At 40.5% G+C, this 13,466-nt stretch overlaps 1 protein-coding gene and 1 pseudogene across 7 annotated transcripts in view; one reads left to right on the top strand and one right to left on the bottom strand.

Annotated features, from left to right (window-relative positions):
- The window catches only part of PDE7A (phosphodiesterase 7A), a 137,760-nt gene that overhangs the window by 97,605 nt on the left and 26,689 nt on the right, over positions 1-13,466 (top strand). The gene's annotated exons all lie outside the window — the stretch shown is intronic.
- Positions 4,197-10,052, bottom strand: LOC100407502 (thyroid receptor-interacting protein 11 pseudogene; annotated as a pseudogene).

Raw genomic sequence — 13,466 nt, 5'->3', positions numbered from 1 at the left:
TTTCCATGAAGCTGTGCAGTTCTGGGTTGGTTTCTGAATTCTGAGTTCTAACTTGATTGCACTATGGTCTGAGAGACTGTTATTATTTCAGTTGTTTTGCATTTGCTGAGTAGTGCTTTATTTCCAATTATGTGGTCAATTTTAGAGTAGGTGTGATGTGGTGCTGAGAAGAATGTGTATTCTGTGGATTTCGGGTAGACAGTTCTGTAAATGTCTATCAGGTTTGCTTGCTCCAGGTCTGAGTTCAAGCCCTGGATATCCTTGTTGATTTTCTGTCTGGTTGGTCTGTCTAGTATTGACAGTGGAGTGTTAAAGTCTCCCACTATTATTGTGTGGTAGTCTAAGTCTCTTTGTAAGTCATTAAGAACTTGCCTTATGTATCTGGGTGCTCCTGTATTGGGTCCATGTATGTTTAGGATCGTTAGCTCTTCTTGTTGTATGGATCCTTTTACCATTATGTAATGGCCTTTGTTTCTTTTGACCTTTGTTGCTTTAAAGTCTATTTTATCAGAGATGAGAATTGCAACTCTTGCTTTTTTTTGCTCTCCATTTGCTTGGCAAATCTTCTTCCATCCCTTTATTTTGAGCCCTTGTGTATCCTTGCATGTAAGATGGGTTTCCTGGATACAGCACACTGATGGGTTTTGGATTTTTATCCAATTTGCCAGTCCATGTCTTTTGATTGGTGCATTTAGTCCATTTACATTTAAGGTTTATATTATTATGTGTGAATTTGATACTGCCATTTTGATGCTAGCTGGCTGTTTTGCTTGTTAGTTGTTGTAGATTCTTCATTATGTTGATACTCTTGAGCATTTAGTGTGATTTTGGAATGGCTGGTACCCATTGTTCCTTTCTATGTGTAGTGCCTCTTTCAGGAGCTCTTGTAAAGCAGGGCTGGTGGTGACAAAATCTCTGAGTACTTGCCTGTTCTCAAAGGATTTTATTTTTCCTTCACTTCTGAAGCTCAGTTTGGCTGGATATGAAATTCTGGGTTGAAAGTTCTTTTCTTTAAGGATGTTGAATATTGGCCCCCACTCTCTTCTGGCTTGCAGAGTTTCTGCCGAGAGATCTGCTGTGAGTCTGATAGGCTTCCCTTTGTGGGTGACCCGACCTTTCTCTCTGGCTGCCCTTAGTATTTTCTCCTTTATTTCAACCTTGTTGAATCTGACGATATGTCCCTTGGGGTTGCTCTTCTTGCGGTATATCTTTGTGGTGTTCTCTGTATTTACTCCAATTGAATGTTGGCCTGCCTTGCTACGTGGGGGAAATTTTTCTGGATAATGTCCTGAAGAGTATTTTCCAGCTTGGATTCATTCTCTTTGTCACATTCTGGTACGCCTATCAAATATGTAGGTTAGGTCTTTTCACATAGTCCCACATTTCTTGGAGACTTTGTTCATTTTTTTTTTGTACTTTTTTCTCTGATCTTGGTTTCTCGTTTTATTTCATTGAGTTGATCTTTGACTTCTGATATCCTTTCTTCTGCTTGGTCAATTCGGCTGTTGAAACTTGTGCATACTTCGTGAAGTTCTCGTATTGTGTTTTTCGGCGCCTTTAATTCATTCATATTACTCTCTAAGTTACCCATTCTTGTTATCATTTTCTCGAATCTTTTTTCAATGTTCTTAGTTTCTTGGCATTGATTTAAAACATGTTCTTTTAGCTCACAAAAGTTTCTCATTATCCACCTTCTGAAGTCTAATTTTGTCATTTCGTCACAGTCATTCTCCGTCCAGCTTTGTTCCCTTGCTGGTGAGGAGTTTTGGTCCTTTCTAGGAGGCGAGGTGTTCTGGTTTCGGGTGTTTTCCTCCTTTTTGCGCTGGTTTCTTCCCATCTTTGTGGATTTATCCACCTGTTGTCTGAGTAGTTGCTGACTTTTCAATTGGGTCTCTGAGTGGACGCCCAGATTGTTGATGATGAAGTATTTCTGTTACTTGGTTTTCCTTGTACCAGTCTAGCCCCTCCACTGTACGACTGCTGAGGTCCACTCCAGGCCCTGCTAGTCTGGAGCGCACCTATAGCAACTGCGGAACAGTGAGGGATGCTACCAGTTTCTTTTTCTGCTATCTTTGTCCCAGAATGATACCTGCCAAATGTCAGTCTTTTGGATATAGAGGGGTCAGGGAGCTGCTTGAGGAGACAGTCTGTACTTTAGAGGAGCTCAAGTGCTAAGCTGTGAGCTCTGTTGTTCATTCAGGGCTGTTAGGCTGCTGCAGCAGAACTCATTTAAAAAACCCCTTTTTTTCTCAGATGCTCTGTCTCCGGGGTTTGGGGCTTTCTTTATGAGTGTCCGTTGCGCTGTCCTGCCTAGCTAGGAGGCAGTCTAGTCACTATTTGCCTGCCGAGGCTCTGCCCTGCTGGTGTGAGGTTCGCCCTTTTGCTGCAGGCTCTGCCCTGCTGCTTCAGTCTCCACCCTGCTGCCACGGGCTACGCCCTGCGGTGGAGTCTATCAGTTGTGGCGGGTTGCCTCGGCAACTGCAGGCTGCGTCAGCAATGGGCATGTCCCTCAGCAGGGGTGGATTGCCTCGGTAATGGCAGACACCCCTCCGCCACCGAGCTGCACCGTCCTGGGTTCAGCTGTGACCGCAGTGAAACTCTCCACCCGGAGCGTTTGGAATCGCTGTTTTGTTTGTCCCACTGCGCTGGCCCAAATGCCGTTTACCTGGAATCTCCTGGTCTGGCTCACTGTCCAAGTCCCGTTCAGTCAGATGGATATGCCAATCTGCCCTCTCAAGTCTCAGATTGCCGGTTCAACAGGGCACCCGGACCAGTGTGCTTTGTGCAGAGCACTGCGGAGCGCCGCTGCACTACAGCGCCGGCTGCCGGCTGCACCAGCCAAAACCTCTGCCTGGCGTCCCGCGTCTCTTTTATACCTGGGAATTTCCCTGTTCTGTGGGCAACAAAGATCCATCTGGAAATGCGGTCCTGACTCACCCTCCGCACATTCACCGAGAGCTTCAATCCTGGGTTGTTCTCATCACGCCATCTTGAGTCGGTCCTCCTCCTTTCTTTTAGAAACTACCCAATATCAGGCTGGATTGCTGTACCTCATATATCAGGAAGTGGCATGTTCAGTGATGTTGCTAATTATAGTTATGTAGATGCAGCTGTATGGTTTAATACTTACATGAAAGTTGTATGAATTTGTGTAAAGAAACATTTAGTTTTAAGTTGATATCTTTAAATAGATATCTTAGCTGTTAAAACTAAGTGATATATCTGGACTATACACCCAACAATAAAAAGGACAAAACAAGTGACACACCCGAAAACTTGCATGGGTCTCAAGGGAGTTACTGAGTGAAAAAAAGCCAGTCTCAAGAGGTGACATACTGATTCCATTTATATAACACTCCCAAATAACAGAATGACTGAGATGGAGAACAGTTAATGGTTGTCGGGGATTTAGGAGAGGGACAGGGAGAGAGGTGGCTGTGATTATGAGAGGGCAGCCAGAGAGGGGAGTGGATGCATGTGATGGAAGTGTTTTGTATCTTGACTATGGTGGTAATCACATGAATCTACATACAGGGCTGGGCACAGTGGCTCATGCCTATAATCCAAGCACTTTGTGAGGCTGAGGAGGGAGGATCACTTGAGCCCCAGAGTTTGACACCAGCCTGGCAACATAGTGAGACCCCATCTCTATTGAAAACAACTACAAAAAAAGAATCTACACACATGATAACATTGCACAGGACCAAATACATACTTTGTGTCAGGGCGCCTATAACCTTTCAGGGGCAGTCTTGTTGGCCTGTTCACAAAAGTCCTCTAAAGATGATCAATATATGCTTCAGATCAACTCTTCACACTATGCAGAGAAGCCGCTTCTTCACTTAAAAAAAAAAAAAAAAACTCTTTTGATAAACCACAATCTCTAGCTTAAATGGGCTTGGAAATCACAGAAGGAAATAAAAAGCTAACATACAGCTACTGCTATTTTTGTGTGTCTGTATTTTTTTAAGTTAAGATAAAAGATAAATCAAATCTTCCTAGCTTAAACTAGGTCAAATCAGAAGGAATAAAGCAGGTGATGTAATAAACACTTGCTCCTGATACCTGCAGTTTCTAAAAACAGGAATATTTTTATGAAATTCAGAGGAAGCACAATCATAAACAAATACATGACTTTTTGCAAAAAGCCATTTTGTGATAAAGTACATACATATAGTGTTCGTGGTTTATTTGAAGTGCTAAATCGTCTCTGGCTGAATCCTCTATTGCTTTAAAAGGCCTTTCAGTGCAGCTCCAGCACTGTTATCAGGTAACACTGGCAAAGGTGTAAGTGTGGGCCAAACATCTGAGATGAGTTTCAAAAGGTGATGCCGGGGCTCACCACATAGAAGTCCCCAAGTCCAGCTGGGTTAATAAGAGGCATAGCTGCTGAGCCGGCAGCCAAAAATGGATTTACATCTGTAGTTTTACCAGACCTGGATTGTGCTGTATCTTTAAAACTTTCTGGTGCATTTGTATCTAGTGTTCTCCTTCCTGGTGAATCTAGAGGTTTCATATCATGAACAGAAAGCTTTGGTGGTGGAACAGATGAATGAGATTCTGTTTCTACAAATTTAACTACAAGTTCTGAAAAAGAACTATGAGGCACAGATTGCTGATTTGATTTCAAAGGTGTACTGGGAACACTTTCTGATCCTCCTCCGAGCCACCCAGTCATCCACCTGGTAACACCTCCATGACTGTCACGAAACAACTGCTCCATCTCCTCCCTTCTCACACCCAGGATGCTCCCCATCAACCGTAACACTTCATGACGCTGATGTTTCAGTGCCTGGAAAGGACCAGTGAACAGGTTTCTCATTAGGACTTTGTCCACTTTTCCTTCTGAGGTGTCTGCTAAGTTCATCAGTTTCTTTTGTACATCATCCGGCATTTCTGGTCAGACCTCGTTTTGTTTTCTAAGTTCCTCAATTTGTTCTGTACGTCTTGATGCTGAATCCAATGCAGCATTTGCTTCATCCAAATGTTCCTGTAATGATAACACTTTTCTTTCCAGATGTTCCTCCTTTTTCTTCCATTCAGCTCTAAGATGTTTTTGCTTTTCTAGCTCAGCAGAATACATAGCTTGTTCCTCTTGTTGGAAACGCTGTAGTACCATCTGCAGGTTGGCCAGTGACACAGCATACTGCTTTACTTGTTCCTGAGCGGCAGAAAGCTGCAGCACACTTTCATTCCTTTGCTTGGAGACTATATTCAGTTGTTCTTGCAATGATGCTACCTGCACACTGGCTTGATGGCTTGCATTTTCCATTGCATTAGAGGATGAAACTAGCTTTTCCTCCAATACTGTGACTTCCTTTCTTAGTTTAGCCTCTCTATCTTCTGCGGCCAAAGCCTCGTGGGTATAAGAATCCTCTGATTCTAGAAGATGATTACGCAATCTCTCTAGCTCCTGGTTTGACTGAAATTTGTTGTCACGTAAACGTTGAACCTCATTCTGTAGGGCAGTGTTTTCCATTTGCTTTTGTTTCAGAGACAACATGACTTGGTCTCTCTCCTATTGAAACACAGCTATCTTCTGCATTGATTTAACTCCCCAGTCTTGCCCTGTTCTTTTTCTTTCAATAGCTCTTCAAAAGCAAGACCCTTCTCCTTCATTGAATGGCATCAAACTCTTTTTCTGGCAGCATCTTAGAAAACTTCACGTTAGTCTCTTGCAATGCTTGATATTCTGTTTCTTTTTCTCTGGATGTTTCTACTATGTTTTCCTTTTCTCCTTTTAGTTTGCCAGTGTCTGTCTCTAGAATTAATATTCTCTCCTTCAGGTTTGTGACTTCCTGTCTCAAAAATTTGTTTTCATTTACTTTGTTAGTGAAATTTTCATTGGAAGAAAGTAATTGATCATTTTTGACTTTGATTAAGGTGTCTTTTCCCTTAAGTAACTTGTGCAAAACATCTTGTTTCTCCTTTAGCTGCTTAATTTGTGAATCAGTTTTTTCGTGTTCTTTTCTTTCTAGCTCTGAGGTGGCAGCAATTGAATCAGACAATCTCTGATTATTTGCCTGGAGCGTTCTAATTGTTGCGTCTTTTTCCTGTAGTGATTTTCTGAGCTCTTCTAACTCTTGCTGTAGCAATTCAGAAGATTCATTCAATACATCACACTTACTTGCTGCTGACTGGGGAGTCAGCAATGACGCTGACGACAGCTGGGGTGAAATAATACCACGTTTTCCTAAAAGAACATCCTTGGTATTGCAAATATTCCCAGTGCTGTGCTGAACTTGTGCTAATTCCTGCCTCAAATTTTTGAGTCTGGTTTCGTTCTGCTCATAACTTTGGATCAGGCCAGTATAGTCCACTTGTAATTTAGAATTATTATCACTGTCAACCAAAACTTGTGCCTGAAGTTGGTGAAGTTCTTCCTGAAACTGGGCGGACTCATGTTCAATATTTTGTACTGTGGTCATCACCTGCTGTTTCCACTCTTCCATTCTCTTTACTTGCTGTTTTAACTCGTCACGTTCCTGTAAGAGCTCCACAAATTGATTACTATTAACACCTCCAACCTCATTACCAGTGCTGGATGTTTGTAAAACTGCCAACAAGGTCTGATATTTTTGACTTAGTTCATCTGTTTCGATGTCTCTCTCTCAAATGATACGTTATAAATTCTGAGGAGTTTCTCTAAACATATCTTGGTCACTACTTTCAAATCTAGTGGACAATTTTTGATTTTCATCTTGCAGTTTCATGAGAGCTGCTTCTTTGGCAGCAACTGTATCCATCATTTTGTGATACTTTCTTTTTAGATAGTTATTTTCCGTAGTCTTCTTATTCATATAAGAATAGCTGTTCTCTTTCCATAGCATAGGCCTGCACTTGCTGTTGAAGGTGAACAATCACTTGATTATAGGAAGTTGAAGGCGTTCTAGCCTGAAGAGCTTGTACCTCCAAATCTTTCTGCTGAATGATCTGATTTAGTTTAGCAACTTCATCTTTGGACAAGTGATCAATCGGTTCAGTTAAAGCTACATTCTTTTCATTTATAAGTTTAGTCTCCAGTTCTCGCTCTGATTCCTTTTCACTAATCCTTCCATTTCAGCTTTAGATAAATCATGCTCACTTCTGTTTTTTATATTAAGGCTCTGAACTTTGGTTTCTTGAAAAACATCAGAGTTACCTGTTTGAATCTTCTGCTTTTCTTGATAAAACTGGGTTTTGATTGGTTCAATTGTTTTTTGCAAACACTTAACTTCCTCATTGTTCTCTAAACAGAGCTGGGTGTGCGTCCCGTTCCTTTGCTCATGCTGGTTTCTCAACTCATCCATGTCCTTCTGCTCTTGTAAAGACAGAAGTAGTTGCATCTTACTCTGGTTTTGACCTTCAGTTATCATTGGATAGTGTTCAGTTTTCTCTTCAAGATGATCCTTGATCACGTTCAGTTGAGATACCTCAGATTCTAGTTCAGTAACACTATCAAGGGTTTTTGGATCAGCCACAGGTGCAGTTCAACTCTGCTGTTCCCCGAGCCATTCCAGTTTTTCTTGGAGATGATTATTTTCCTCTTTCATGGATCCAAGACTTCTGTCCCTTTCCCATATGGTCTGTCTTAAAATTTCATGTTTTCTTAAGGCCTGAGAATATTTATCCAATTCCTCCTGCAACTTTGAACTTTTTTCTTGAAGGTTTTCAATAAAAATTTCTTTCTCGTTTAAAAGTTGTGTCACTTGCTTCTGCTCTTCTAGACTAGATGACAAAATGTCCTTAATTTCTTTATGATTAGTATCCATTTGTCCAATATTCTTTTTGGGTTCTGCTGTTTCAATGTCTTTCTTTTGACTGAGTTTAATTAAATGCTCATGTTCAGCTGCAAGGCAGAGGTAATCAAGTGACATGCATTTAACAATTCTTCAATGGTTTTCTCATGCTCATTTGCTTCTTCCAATAGCTTCTTCTTAGCCTGACGCAATTCTGCTTCTATCTCTCCTTTTTCCATTTTTAGAGTCTCCAGAATGGTGTTTTTTTCAAGAGAAAGCTGATTGCTATTAGCAATATATTCTTCCAGCTGATGCCTCACATCTTCACATGCTGAAACTAACTTTTCATTTTTCATTTTGACATCAAAAACAACTTTCTTTAAATTTTCATTGAGCTGCTGTAATTCTGAAAGACTTTGCTTCAAGTTTCTAACTTCGGCTTCTTTTTCTTTAAGTAATCCTTAAAATTACTACTAGAGTCTTGATTTAAAGAGTGAGTTAACTCATTCCTGAGTCTAGAAAGCTCCTCGTCATTTTGTCTAATACGCTCTTTAAGTTCCACATTCTCCGTCTGGATGCACATTTTTTTGTGTGTGATTTATTTAGCTGATCTACTAAATCATTTAGGGCCACTTCACGTTGAAGCGGTGTTTCTTTTTGTACATCTAACTCTTTAATAATGTCCATTTTATCACCTTCAAGTTGATGGACTTCCTTTTTTTCATCATTTAGATCTTGTTTCAGTTTACTGATGATGTCATCTCCTTCATTTTGTTGTTTTGATAGCTGATCTTTTATCAGAAGCATGTGCATTTTAGCATCTTGATTCTGTCTGTCCAGTTTTCCTATCTTAGCTGTCAGGATTTTCTTTTCACTAATACTCTGATTGAGTTCTTGTTCCTTTGCTTCCAAATTAAGTCTTAAATTATATAATTCTGAATCCAAACTTACGTCTCTTGTAGCTGCACTTTTAATTAGTTCATATTCATTGTTTGATTTTAAAAGTGACATCTGAAGTTCTTCTTTTTCTTGACTCAGTAATGACTTCTCTTTTTCTGGGTCTTCAGTATGCATTTTAAGTTTCAGATTGTCTTCAACAAGACTGTTATCCTGGTTTAAAATACTCAATCTCATTATTTCATTGTTGGCATCAGACATTGCTTGTTGTCGTCTGAACACTTCTTCCGCTGATGCACTCTGTGCAATAATTCTTCCCTTTTCTGTCACAGTATCACTTTGCTTCATACCATAGGGCTGCAATTCACTACCCTCCAATTTTAAGTTTTCACATTCTTCTAATATTTGTTTCTTTTCCACATTTAGCTGTTCTTTTTCTTTCCTTAAAATATCTCTATCATTTTCTGCAGAAGATAATTTTTTATTTATATCTTTTATTTTATCCTCAAATTCTTCAATTTTTTTGGTAGACTCCACTTTTTCTGTTTGTAGAAATTGAATAGTTTTTTGCATCTCATAGATTTTAGAGTGATCGGTTTCTGTAACTCCAAGGCCACCTTGTTGTAACAGATTTGTGAGTTCTTCAGTTCGTTCTTCGTAGTCACTTAATTCTTCTTGATGTTGTTGACTTATTTCTGTCAATTTCTGGTGGTGCACAGTCTTCAGTACTGACATTTCATGTTGATGGTCATCTATTTCCTGACTTTGGTTCTGTTTCAGTTCCTTAATATTTTGTAGTTTGTTTATTTCTCTTTGAGTAGAGCTATGTGTTCCTCGTGCTGTTGAAGTGTGACCAATATCCCTCCAATAGACAATTTCAGACACAAGTCTTGAAACTTCATTTAGGAGTTGGTTTATTTTTTGTCGGGACAAAATTATATCTTTAAAGTCCATGCCATCATCATGGAAAGCAGAAGGATGATGACTAATCCCATAAGCGAAAGAAGACGCAGTGGTTGCTGGTACACCGCCAGCTCCTGAAGGTACTGACTGAGCAGCTGACTGCAGTTTCAGCATCTGGTCCTGGAGCACAGTATGTCTGGCTTCACCATGGTGGATTTTTACCTCTTTTTGTTCAAGTTGATTTTGGTAACTTGTAGATTGCTGTTTTGTTTGAAGCTCTGATGCTTCATGTTTCTCTTGTAGATCAGTACAAAGGTTCTTATGCCTTTTATTCTCTGATCTCAAGATCTCATGAATGGCTTCAATTTCCTTTGTCATAAAATCAGGTAATTCTGCTTCCACTTCCTCCGTGCCCCCCGTCAGTATAAACTTTGTAAAGTTTAAAATCTGGCCAGCGAGGGAAGCCAGGCTGCCCCTGACTTGACCCAGAGTCTGGCCCCATGTGGAGCTGAGGCCCCCAAACCAGGACAACATCGCGGTGACTTTAGCGGCCGACCCAGTCCACTCGGAAAAAGAAACATTTAGCACCGTCGGACAATCCGACCAAATATCCTTGAACACCTCCCTTCACAAGACTAGTTCAAATGCACAGGATTCCATCACAAAGCGGGGTTCCCAGGTAACGTGGGCTCCAGGTATTGCTGAGGAACACAGAGGCGTGGCCTGGGACTTTACCAGGGGCCCTCCTCTAGTGACAGAAGAAAAAAGAAAAAAAGAGGAAGAGAACGAGGGAGAGAGAACAGGAGTGTTGCTTTATTGCCCAGGCTGGAATGCAGTCTAAAAGTGGGTATTGGAAACCCCTTTTATGCCAATAATTGTGCTTAACAATAGAAACAGGAAGGAATAAGGGAGGAAAATAACAAACAAGCAGCCAACCAATATTTCATTTAAACCTGTGAAATGCTGTGCAATTACTGAGGAGTGATTTGCTTCCAATTATATAGTCACTTTTAGAATAGGTGTGATGTGATACTGATAAGAATGTATGTTTTATGTATTTGGGGTGGAGATATGAATTGAGAAGTTGGCCGGGCATGGTGGCTCACACTTGTAATCCCAGCACTTTGGGAGACTGAAGCCAGCAGATCATGAGGTCAAGAGATTGAGACCATCCTGGCCAACATGGTGAAACCCCATCTCTACTAAAAATACAAAAATTAGCTGGGTGTGGTGGCACCTGCCTATAATCCCAGGTACTTGGGTGGTCGAGAAAGGAGAATTGCTTGAACCAGGGAGGCGGAGATCTCAATGAGCCGAGATCACACTACTGCACTCCAGTCTGGTGACAGAGTGGGACTCCATCTCAAAAAAAAAAAGAAAAGAAAGAAAGGTTGATATAAATATTTTATTTAATGAAATCATTATCTGTGTCCTATGAAGAGTTGGATTTACAACTTGATACCATCACAGAACTATATGCTACTGAAAATGGGTAAGAGTAAGAATTTAATTTAAAAGAATTTGAATGATTTAAACACTTTCATTTCAAGAGATTAGAGGGGCTGCTGTCTGCCATCATTCATTCATAGGTTGCTTTATCAGTAAGAATCAGCTAGTTGCCCCAGATACATCCTCCCCCTTTTGCTTTCTTTTATGGCCCTAGTACTAATTGAACACTGACAAATGACAACATTTTATGCCTCCTCGGCAGCAAGGGATGGCCATGTTACTGAGTTTTGGCAAATAAGTTAAAAATAGAACTATCGTGCACTGTTTTGAGAAAATTTTTTTAAGAAGAAGAAGCATGAAAATGCTCTTTTCCACTTCTTTTTTCCTTTCTTCAGCATTTAATATGGATCTCATGTAATGGCTGGGGCTTCAGAAGCCATCTTGCGCCATGTGGAAGACACCTGGCAGAGCAAAAACAGAAAGAAGCCAGACTTTGGATAATTAATGCACCTGCAAAGTTCGCCTGGATTACAGGCCTCTGGATGTGTTTTGCATGAGAGAGAAATTAGCTTCCTTCTTGCTTAAGCCATCATTGTTTTCTGTTTTCTTCTTTTAAATCACATGAGTTAAACGTAACTCTTAAACAGTACAACCATCTAACGATCAGTGATGATTTGCTCTGTGGAACTTATGTGCGAACTGACTGATAATATTACATGTGGCAGGAGCGAGCAACTGTACTTGCTGCCAGCCCGTACTTTCTGCAACTGTACTTTCCGCCTCTGCCCACAGCAGAAGTGGCCTTCACTTGTGCTCGGAGAGCAAACTTCAGTGAGGAAGTGAGTTGGCAGCCTCATATGTCCTCATATCACAGAGGAAGCTTTATCCATTTATAAACTTGTTTTGCACCTACCCTAATATGTTCTGTTTCTTAACTGGTATTGATTTGAGGCCGGTGGCTGTTGTGTGGAGGGGAGTAATTACACATCACCCTCAAACCCCAAGAATATGGATCACTAAGAGAATTCATCAGATTTTCCTAAGATATTTTAATAGTCCTTTTATTAACGATGTCATGGAGCAAAGGTAACACCACTGCTACTGGATTACTCCTGGAGGATAAGTAACAGAGAAAAATCGTATTTCTAATTTTAAAGTCACCTTAAGTAAATTGTGTTCCATTTTTATTTCATATAATTATTTTTTATGTTCTAGAAAAAATATTCACCAAGTTTTATAAAGAGGCCATTATAGAGATATTTCTTAAATCCCGAATTATACAAACATAGCTTACAGGAACATCATTACAAAGATTTTTTGTTTTGGTGGCGGAGGATGGAGTCTTGCTCTGTTTTGAGTCTCACATGAGAAAAGTATTACACAAATAAAAGATTAGAATGTCTTTTAGCAGCCTTTGGTTTTTGTTTTTATATTAAATTGTAAAGTACATGAAAAACAGTACTTTACAATTCTAATGCTACCTATCAGACTTCAGTAAGAGCAATTTCGGCACCAACTAATGAATTGTAGCTAAACAAGAGATCAATCAAAAATGCTTTAAAGGTAGCAGCACTGGCTGATGTTCTGCAGAGTCTCTGGGCATTCAGGACCTGGCTACAGGGAAAACAAAATCAAACCAGCAGGTGCTCTGGACCCAAGCTCTCACATTGTGACCTGCCTCCCTCCTGGAGGCCCTGGTGGTCCACAGTCCCCCTGGTACTTCCAGGACCCTGTGGGCTGCGGGCAGAGGCCCAGAAGCCAAAGCACCTCTCAGGGAAGACTAGAAGTTAGCCTTGCAGTCAGCCAGCTTCTGCCTGTTGCTGTAATTTTCTTTCTAGAGCACCTGGAGCATTCTCTCAGTGGATGTGGCAGCCATCAGCCCTCCAGGGCCATTTCTCATGGAATATTATCTCCCTCTGAAAACTGGAAGTGTCTTTTTTTCAATTCCTGGGTCAGGTCTTGAGATATCTTCTTGTGGCAGTCATGGGTCTGACAGACACGATTCAAATTTCCCTGCACCTAGAGAAGTCTCTGGTCAAGGTCCAGGAAGTAGGTGTCCTCCTCCCCCATGGAAAATACTCCTTCAAATTGGTAATTTTAAATGAAACATCAGCCAGAAATATCTTACCTGAACAAAATGTCAATGAAATTGGAAAAGCAAAACTCACAAAAATCAAAACAAAGTGCATTTTAGAAGCAGAGAACAGAAACAATAATTTCTTACAAAAAGTAAACCAAAACATAATCCTTTTTGAGGGAAACTTTATGTTGAAAGCTGCTAAAACATGGGTCTGGCAAGTCAGCAGTTGAAATGAACTCCCACAGATAGAGAAGGCATTTCTCTTGAGAATTTTGCTGTCCCATTTCTACAAGGTTCCATTGTGAAAGGCAGTGTCTACAGCATACTAATCTTCATGGCTTTGCTGCAATTTAAGGTTAAAGGTAGTGATCTGCCATAATCATCTTAATGACTCTTATCAGTAATACAGCAATTCTTTC

Source organism: Callithrix jacchus, chromosome 16 (assembly GCF_049354715.1).
Source record: "Callithrix jacchus isolate 240 chromosome 16, calJac240_pri, whole genome shotgun sequence".
Classification (NCBI taxonomy): Eukaryota; Metazoa; Chordata; class Mammalia; order Primates; family Cebidae; genus Callithrix; species Callithrix jacchus.
The sequence above is the reverse complement of the archived record's forward strand: the minus strand, read 5'-3'. Positions and strand labels throughout refer to the sequence as shown.